At 37.4% G+C, this 10,436-nt stretch overlaps 1 pseudogene; it reads left to right on the top strand.

The window, feature by feature from the left end:
* The first annotated feature begins 1,574 nt into the window (after positions 1-1,574).
* Positions 1,575-2,289, top strand: LOC112924416 (platelet-activating factor acetylhydrolase IB subunit alpha1 pseudogene; annotated as a pseudogene).
* Positions 2,290-10,436: the final 8,147 nt, after the last annotated feature.

Below are 10,436 nucleotides of genomic sequence, written 5' to 3'. Positions count from 1 at the left end.
GTCTTTCATAAGAGAAGGGCTAGAAAAGAGGGATGAATTTATTGAGGCAAAGGGTCTCAAACAGTGCCACAAATGGGTTACAATGTGAAAGTACTAATCTTCTCAACTCGTAAAGTGGACTGATCTGGTCGAGACATATGTTGGCTAAGAGCTCTGGGCCAGAAATTTCTGGCTATAAGCATCCTCCTCTATTTACTATAGTTTTACATAAAATATATATTATTTTCCATATGTGTCACGGTTTTATTTTTTATTTTTTTAAATTTTTTTGTTTATTTATGATAGGGAGAGAGAGAGAGACGCAGAGACACAGGCAGAGGGAGAAGCAGGCTCCATGCACTGGGAGCCTGACGTGGGATTCGATCCCGGGTCTCCAGGATCTCGCCCTGGGCCAAAGGCAGGTGCTAAACTGCTGCGCCACCCAGGGATCCCTGTGTCACGGTTTTAAAAAGGTTAAGAAACAAACGAAAACACACACACACACACACAAAAGTTAGGAAGTAAAAAAAAAAAAAAAGGAAGTTCTGTTGTGTGAGAAGAAAATAGGTTTTAATCATCTCTGATGTTCAGCATTTGGCAGTATGTTTCCTGAGGAGACAGCTGCCAGTGCTGTCCATGGCTAGAAGCTGGGAATTCAGGCTTGGCCCCTAGGAGAAGACTGCTTCTGGGGGGTCAGAGAAAGCAGCAGCAGTTTTGATGGTAGGTGGAAAATGGAAGGAAACAATGGAGATTCATGGGTGTCAAATATACAGCATGTTTCCTCATTAAGACATTTTCTGAATTCTGAAGCCTGTGTGGGATAATTGGCTAAAATCTTAATCTGAAAACCAGTGAAGAACAGAGAACTACTTGCAGTCCATCAATGCTTAAGAAGGAAAGACTCTCACACTTAAATTCCAAAAAAGATAGCCATTGGAAAAAGGGTGGCCAGAGGTAGACTCTGTCTTGTCAAAACAATAACCTAGTCTTACATCAGCTAATTGCATTAAGGCACCTAATTTGCTTTACAGAAAAAAGGTAGATTCTCCTTGGCAAAAAATAAGTCATCTTTACCCTAAAGAGAAGGAAACTTGGGGGAAAACAAAGATATTTGATTGATTTACAAGAGTAATCAAAGGAGAGAAAAAGGAAAATAAAACAAGCAGTCTCAAGAGGGGAGTATATTGCAACACAGGCTTATAAGAAGGAAAACCCCAAATAAACAACCTAACCTTATACCTAAAGGAGCTAGAAAAAGAACAACAAATGAGGCCAAAAGCTAGAAGGAAGTAAATAATAAGGATTAGAGCAGAAATAAATGATATAGAAACTAAAAACAACAACAAAAACCCACAATAGAACAGATCAATGAAACCAGAAGCCAGTTCTTTAAAAAAAATTAATACTCAGCTCTCTCTCTTTCACTCTGATACACACACACACACACACACACTCACACACACACACACACACACACACACAGAGCTGGTGATCCCTTCCGCACATTTCTCACCCTATGCAAATGGTTTCTCCTCCCAAGAAAAGACTCTAGATTCACCACCACACATGCTGGGCCTTTCAGGAGCTGGGGTGCCAAGATGAGCAGAGAGGAGAACCCAGCCAGCAAGCCGACGCCCGTGCAGGACGTGCAGGGCGACGGACGCTGGATGTCCCTGCACCATCGTTTCGTGGCCGACAGCAAAGATAAGGAACCCGAAGTGGTCTTCATCAGGGACTCCTTGGTCCAGCTAATGCATCAGTGCGAGATCTGGCGGGAGCTTTTTTCTCTGCACGTGCTTAACTTTGGCATTGGCAGTGACAGCACGCAACATATGCTTTGGCGGCTGGAGAATGATTGTGGTGGTCTGGGTGGGTACCAACAACCACAGGCACACAGCAGAGCAAGTGACTGGTGGCATCAAGGCCATTGCGCAACTGGTGAACCAACGGCAGCCCCAAGCCCAGGTCGTGGTGCTGGGCCTGCTTCCAAGGGGCCAGCACCCTAACCCACTTTGTGAGAAAAACCTGCGGGTGAACGAGCTGGTCCGAGCGGCACTGGCTGGCCACCCACGGGCGCACATCCTGGATGCCGACCTTGGCTTTGTGCACTCAGATGGCACCATAAGCCACCATGACATGTACAATTACCTGCACCTGAGCCGCCTGGGCTACCCACCTGTCTGTCGGGCCTTGCACTCCCTGCTTCTGCGTCTGCTGGCCCAAGACCAGGGCCAGGGCATCCCCCTGCCAGAAGCTACACCCTAAGCATCCTCCTCCCCTGACATTAAATTCTCATTCCCCAGTCAAAAAAAAAAAAAAATTAATACTCGGGTGCCTGCGTGGTTCAGTCAGTCAAGCATCTGCCCTCTCTGCCTGCTTCTCCCTCTCCCTCTGCCTGCTGTTCCCCCTGCTTGTGCTTTTTCTCTCTCAAATAAATAAATAAAATCTTTAAAAAATTTAATTGATAAGCCTCCAATCAGATTCATCAAATAAAAAAATGTTTATTCATTCAAATAAACAAAATCCAAAAAGAGGACAAACGACCACCAAAACCACAGAAATACAAACAATTGTGAGAGAATATTATGAAAAATTATATGTCAACAAATTGGACAACCTGGATGAAATAGATAAATTCCTAGAAATTACCAAAACTGAAACAGGAATAAAAAACTTGAACAGACTGATAACTAGCAAAGAAATTGAATCAGTAATTTAAAAAGTTAAAAAAAAAAAAAACTCCCAACAAACAAAATTCCTGGGATAGATGGCTTCACAGGCAAATTCTACCAAACATTTAAGGAAGAGTTAATACCTATTTTTTTCTCAAACTATTCCAAAAATAGAAGAGGAAGGAAAACTTTCAAACTCATTCTATGAGGCCAGAATTACCCTGATATCCAAACCAGATAGACCCCACTAAAAAAGTGAACTACAGGCTATTTCCTGAATAACATGGATGTAAAAATTCTCAATAAAATACTAGCAAACTGAAATTAAAAATACATTAAAAAAATCATTCACCACAATCAAGTCGGATTTACTCCTGGGTTGCAGGGGTGGTTCAATATTCATAAATCAATCACTGTGATGCAGCACATTAATTAAAAAAAAACACACAAAGGATAAGAGCCATATGAACCTCTCAATAGATGCAAAAAAAAAAGCATTTGACAACATATAGCATCTTTTTTTTCTTTAAGATTATTTATTTATTCATGAAAGATACACAGAGAGAGGCAGAGATACAGAGGGAGAAGCAAGCTTTCTGTGGGTTGCCTGATGCGGGACTAGATTCCAGGACTCTGGGATCATGCCTTGAGCTGAAGGCAGATGCTTAACCACTGAGCCACCCAGGTATCCCTACAGCATCTACCTTGATAAAAACTCTCAACAAAGTAGGCATAGAGGGAACATACATAACATCATAAAGGCCATATATGAAAAATCCACAGCATGTATCTTCTTCAAGTTTGAAAAACTGAGAGCTTTTCCTCTATGGTCAGGAAAAAGACAGGGATGTTGACTCTCACCAATATTATTTAACATAGTACTGGGAGTCCCAGCCTCAACAATCAGACAGACAAAAAAGAAATAAAAGACATCCAAATCGGCAAGGAAGAAGTAAAACTTTCCATATTTGCAGATGACATGATACTATATACAAAACACCTGAAAGACTCCACCAAAAATTGCTCAGATACATGAATTCAGTAGTTGCAGGACAGAAAATGAATGTGCAGAAATCTTTCCATTTCCATATACCAATAATGAAGCAGCAGAAAGAGAAATTAAGGAATCAATCCCATTTACATTTGCACCAAAAGCAAAAAGATACCTAGGAATAAATCAACCAAAGAGGTGAAAGGCCTGTACTCCAAAAACTATAAGACACTTAAGAGAGAAACTGGAGATGACTCAAAGAAATGGAAACACACTCCATGATCGTGGATTGGAAGAACAAATATTGTTAAAATGCTGGTACCAGCCAAAACAATGTACACATTGAATGCAATCCCTATAAAAATATCAAGAGCATTTTTCACAGAGCTGGAACAATCCTAAAATTTGTATGGAACCACAAAAGAACTTGAATAGCCAAAGCAATCTTGAAAAAGAAAAGCAAAGTTGGAGGCACTGAAATTCTGGACTTCAAGTTATATTACAAAGTTATAGTAATCAAACCAATATGGTACTGACACAAAAATAAACAGATAGTTCAATGGAGCAGAATAGCAAACTTGGAAAGGAACCCACAATTGCATGGTCAATTAATCCTTGACAAATCAGGAAAGAATATCCAATGGGAAAAAGATAATCTCTTCAACAAATGATGTTGGGAAAACTGGACAGCAACATGTAAAAGAATGAAACTGCACCCTGTCATACACCATACACAAAAATAAATTAAAATAACAAAAGACTGAAATGTGAGACCTGAGTCATAAAAATCCTAGAAGAGAACACTGGCAGTAACCTCTTCAACATTGGCCATAGCCACATCTTTCTAGATATGTCTACTGAGGTGAGGGAAACAAGAGCAAAAATAAACTATCAGGATTTCATCAAAATAAAAAGCTTCTGTAAAGTGAAGGAAACAATCAACAAAACTAAAAGGTAACCTACAGAATGGGAGAAGATTTTTGCAAACGACATTGTCTGATAAAGAGTTAGTATCCAAAACATACAAAGAACTTATTTGCAAATGACATGATCTGATAAAGGGTTAGTATCCAAAATACATAAAAAACTTATAAAACTCAACACCCAAAACCCAAATAATCCAATTAAGAAATGGCAGAAAACATGAATAGACATTTTTCCAAAGATGTACAGATGGTCAACAGACACATGAAAGGATACTGAACATCTCTGATCATCAGGGAAATATCTCACACCTGTCAGAATGGCTTAAATCAACAACACAAGAAACAGCAGGTGTTGGTGACAATATGGAGAAAGGGAACCCTCTTGCACTGTTGGTTAGAACGCAAACTGATGTAGCCACTTCGGGAACCAGTATAGAGGTTAAAAACAGAACTACCCTAAGATCCAGCTATCATATTGCTGGGTATTTATGCAAATACAGAAACACTAATGCAAAGAGATACATGCACCCTGATGTGTATAGCAGCATTATCTACAATAGTCAAGATATAGAGGTAGCCCAATCCATTGATTGATGAATGGATAATAAATGTGGGGGGGGGGCAGGTGTATATCAGAATATTATTCAGCCATAAAAAAGAATGAAGTCTTGGTATTTGCAATGGCATGGATGGAATCTTGGCATTTGTGAGGACATAGATGGTGCTAGAGAGTGTAATGCTAAGTGAAGTAAACTAGAGAAAGATAAATACCATATGATTTCACTCACATATGGTATTTAAAAAACAAAACAAATGAGCAAAGGGGGGGAAAAAAAGAAATGAGGCAAACCAAGAAACAGACTGTTAATTATAGGGAACAAACTGATGGTTACCAGAGGGAGGGGGGAATGGGTAAAATAGGTGATAGGAATTAAGGAGAGCACTTGTGATAAGCACCAGGTGTCCTATGGAAGTGCTGAATCACTATATTGTACACCTGAAACTAATATCGCACTGTATGTTAACTGGAATCTAATAAAAACTTTTAAAAAAGACAAAAATGTCATAATAAGGTTAAAAAATGGATTAAGGGACACCTGGGTGGCTCAGTGCTTGAACATCTGCCTTTGGCTCAGCGCGTGATCTTGGAGTCCCAGGATCGAGTCCCACATCGGGCTCCCTGCATGGAGCCTGCTTCTCCTTCTGCCTATATCTCTGCCTCTGTGTGTGTCTCTCATGAATGGGAAAAAAAAAAAGGATCAAATAGGAAAAAAATCAATAAGCCCAAGTATGTTAAAAATTAAATAATAAATAGGCTAAAATATTCAGATGATTGTCAAACTGAAAAGGCAACAAGCAAACTATATTTTTGTGGCTTACAGAATAAAATATAAGGCTATAGAAATGTTGGGAATAATAGGATGGAAAAAGATATACAGTTGACCACTGAACAACATATCGGTTAACGGCATTGACCCCCTGTGCAGTCCAAAATCACATATAACTTGTGACTCCCCCAAAACTTAACTACTATAGCTTACTGTTGACTGGAAGCCTTATCAATAATGTAAATGAGTTAATAATCAATTAACTCATATTTTGTATGCTACATGTGTTATGTATTATATACTATATTCTTAAAATAAAATAAGCTAGAGAAAAGAAAATGTTAAGAAAACCATAAGGAAGAGAAAATACATCTACAGTACTACACTGTATTTATTGAGAAAAAATATATGCGGACCCATGAAGTCCAAACTTGTGTTGTTCAAGGGTTAATTGTACTATGAAAGCTGGCATAACTATATTAATATGAGACGACATACTTTAAGGCAAAAAGCATTAGTAGAAACAAAGACATTTAATAATGATAAAAGGGGTCAACCCACAGGAAAACAATTCTAAATCTGAATGCATACAATAACATAGGTAAAAATAGATACAGGGAAAATGGAAAGAATTAAGAAATGAGAAATAAACACAACTAAAACTGACAGAATGAGAAATAGAAAAATATACAATAATGATGAGAGATTTTTATGTGCCTTCACTATTCAGAAATTTAATACCATTTGGGGAGGTAGAGAAAATTGCTCTCCTGCCTTAGGACAACGCCCCCATAACTAAAACTGACGAGAATGCTTTTAAGAAAAAAAATTACAGGCAAATCTCTCATGCAAACGTAGAGGTAAAAATCCTCAACAAAATATTAGCAGATTAGTTTAATACAGTAATAAACAAAAAAAAAGGATAATATAGAATGAGCAAATAGAGTTTATTTCAGAAGTGCATGGGTGATTTAATATTTGAAATCAATTAATCTAATTAACACTATTAACCAAAAAGCAGAGGAAATCATATACTTATTTTGAAAGATATATTAAATAGCAATTCATAAAATCCAACATCCATTCATAATAAAAACTCTTAGCAAACTAGGAGTAGAAAGGCATTTCTTAATCTGATAATACATCTACAATAACCCACATCAAACATTATACATAATGAATTATTGAAAGCTATTCCCTAAGATTTCAAAGAAGAAAACAGTATCTGCTGTCATTATCTTATTCAAAATTGTATAGGAAGTCTTATCCAGTGTACTAAAAAAAAGAGAGATAAGAGAAAGGCATAAAAATTAGAAGAAATTAGTCTTTATTTGCAAATGATATGACTGTATGCAAATAAAAGCCCAAAGAACATACAAACTATCGGAATTAAATTTCATCAATATATCTGAGTATAAGGCAAAAATATAAAAAGGAACTCTATTACTGCACAACAAATGTATAAAAATGAAACTTAAAAAATACTATCGATAGGATCTTCAAAAAAAATCACACTGAGGCCTAACAAAGTATGTGCAAGGCATTTAACTGTAAACTACAAAACATTACAGAGATCTTTCTAAAAATTTTAAATAGTGGAAGGATAGTGGAAGGATATATAATATTTCATCTAATAGTAAAGATGCCAGTCATCTTTTTCAAATTGATCTACATAGATCTAGAAGTTCAATAGGATCCCAATAAAAAACCCCAACATTTAATTTTTTAGGTGGACATCAACAAGCTGACTCTAAAATTTGCATTGAAATAAGAAGGACCAAGGATGGTCAAAGTAATCTTGAAGAACAGAGCTGGAGGGAAGAGTGGTATTGTTGCAAAGATAGAAAAACTGAACAATAAAACAGAAGAGAGCTCAAACAGAAACCACACATCTGATTTATGACATCTAATTTTATCTGCCATGACACAGGTGACACTGAAGTACCGAGGGAAATTGATTTGATTTTCAACAAATGTTGCCAAGTCAGTCAGATATATGGACATCCATATGAAAAAAAATTCTTATCTCCTGGCTCAAACCATAAGCAAAATCTAATCAAGATGGATTGCAGATTGAAACATGAAATGCAAAACAATAAAGCTTTTAGAAGAAAACGGAAGACACCATCTTCATTAGCTTGGAATAGGCAAAGATTTCTGAAATAGGATACAAAAGATGCTAACCATAAAGGAAACAACTGATAAACTAGACTATATTTGTGACAATTTTATGTCAGTTTGACGGGATCATGGGATCCTCAGCTATCTGATTAAAGATTATTACTCCGTGGGTCTGTGAGGGTGTTTCTGGAAGAGATTAGCATTTGAATTGGTAGACTGAATAAAGCAGATTTCCCCCTCCAATGTGGGTGGGCATCATCTAATCCTTTGAGGGCCTGAATAGAACCAAAAAGATAGAGGGAGGATTTACTGGAGGTTTGCATGATTACTTGTGCTGAAACATCAATCTCCTGCCCTCGGTACTCCTGGCTTTCAGGCCTTCAGACTAGAATTTATATCATTGGCTTTCAGGCCAATGAACACCAACAGCTTTCCTGAGACTCCAGATTGCAGACAGCAGAGCATGGGACTTCTCAGGTTCAACGGTCACATAGCCCATACCATGGAAATGGTTTCTCTAGAGAAACGTGACCAACACAATATTAAAATTAAGAACTCTCATCATCAAAAGTTACAATGAAGATAGTAAAAAGACAACTAATAGAGAAGTAGAAAATATTTTATATATCTCCCACAAAGATTCATATCCAGAATTCATTTTATACTACCACCTATCTTGACTTTTAACATAAAAATATTAATAAAGGGGGTGCATGCCTGGCTCAGTTGGAAGAGCATTTAACTTTTTTTTTTTTTTTTTGACAGAGAGAAAGAGCACAAGCAGGGGGAGTGGCAGGCAGAGGGAGAGGGAGAAGCTGGCCCCCTGCAGAGCAGGGAGCCCTATGTGGGGCTGGATACCAGGACCCTGGAATCATGACCTGAGCTGAAGGCAAACACTCAACCGACTGAGCCACCCAAGTGCCCAGAGCATGCAACTCTTAATCTTGGTGAATTCAAGCCCCCTGTTGGATGTAGAGATTAATTTTTTAATTTTGAAAAAAAATTAATACAAATGAATATCAAATAATAGATATGTAGAAAGCTTCTGGTTTTATTAAATTGACACCAGCTATAGCACTTCTAAAATTATGAACAAATGCTAACATTTATAATTTAATAACTCCTGGTAAATTTCAGAGCATGTTCACATTCCTACTTTACAGTCACAATTAAAATTGAAAGATGACTTGGCCATACTGCTATTCATTTGAATGTCGAATGACAAGATTTGTTACTAGGTGCCAGGCATTAGCTAAACAATGGAGTGGCATAACAGAAGTAGTTCCCACCAGCATCTAATTATTATCTTGGGATAAATGCCTAAGTTGAAAATTATTGTAGCAAATGGCATGAGCAATTCTGTTTCAAGAACCCTGAAAACTTTTATGGCATTTGATACTATAATTTACATCTAAGCATTTATCCTAAAGTAATAATTAAATGCATGATGATAGCCATTGCAGAAGAGTTTGTAATAGAGAAAACATGAAAACAACACAACTATCCAACTGTGGAGTAATAATTAAATTATTTTTGTATATCAAGAGATAAATGGAACAGTAAGTCCCATTTGTAGTGTGTGAGAATTCTTAGTTTACCTCTTTAGAAAACTAGGAATTACCTTTTTAAAATTACTATAGGGAAAAAGAAATTCATTTTCACTTGCACTTCTTTAGTACTAAATCTGAGCTTTTTTTTTTTTTTTTTAAGATTTTATAAACTTACTTGACAGAGAGAGACCACAAGCAGGTGGAGCAGCAGGCAAAGGGAGTGGGAGAAGCAGGCTCCCTGCTGGGCAAGGAACTCAATGCGGGGCTGGATGTGGGGCTTGATCCCAAGGCTCTGGGATTATGACCTAAAGCAAAGGCAGACACCTAACCAACTGAGCCACCCAGGTGCCTCTAAATCTGAACATCTTATTTTTATTTGTTAGCCATTGGTAATTCTTCTGACCTGTTTTTATCCTTTGGCCATTTTATCTGATGGACATTCAAATTTTATTAATGTGTAAGACTTGTTAATATGTTAGGCAGAAAAAAGAAAGTATAGATATAAATATTTGTGTCTACACAAAGATTTTCAAGTGGTAGGCTTAGTGTTTTATTGTTTTATTTTTTTAAAGATTTTATTTATTTATTCATGAGAGACACAGAGAGAGAGAGAGAGAGAGGCAGAGACACGGGCAGAGGGAGAAGCAGGCTCTATGCAGTGAGCAGGATGTGGGATTTGATCCTGGGACTCCAGGATCACTCTGGGCTGAATGAAGGCAGGCGCCAAACTGCTGAGCCACCCAGGGATCCCCAGGTTTAGTGTTTTAATAGGAGTCAACTCATTTAATTAAAATTCTTATTTCTCATTTCAATTTTATGAACACTATCAGAAAGGCTAAAATACAACTCTCAAATAAGACAAGTTCAAA

Source organism: Vulpes vulpes, chromosome 3, assembly GCF_048418805.1.
Source record: "Vulpes vulpes isolate BD-2025 chromosome 3, VulVul3, whole genome shotgun sequence".
Lineage (NCBI taxonomy): Eukaryota > Metazoa > Chordata > Mammalia > Carnivora > Canidae > Vulpes > Vulpes vulpes.
This window is presented reverse-complemented; position numbering and strand designations above follow the sequence as displayed.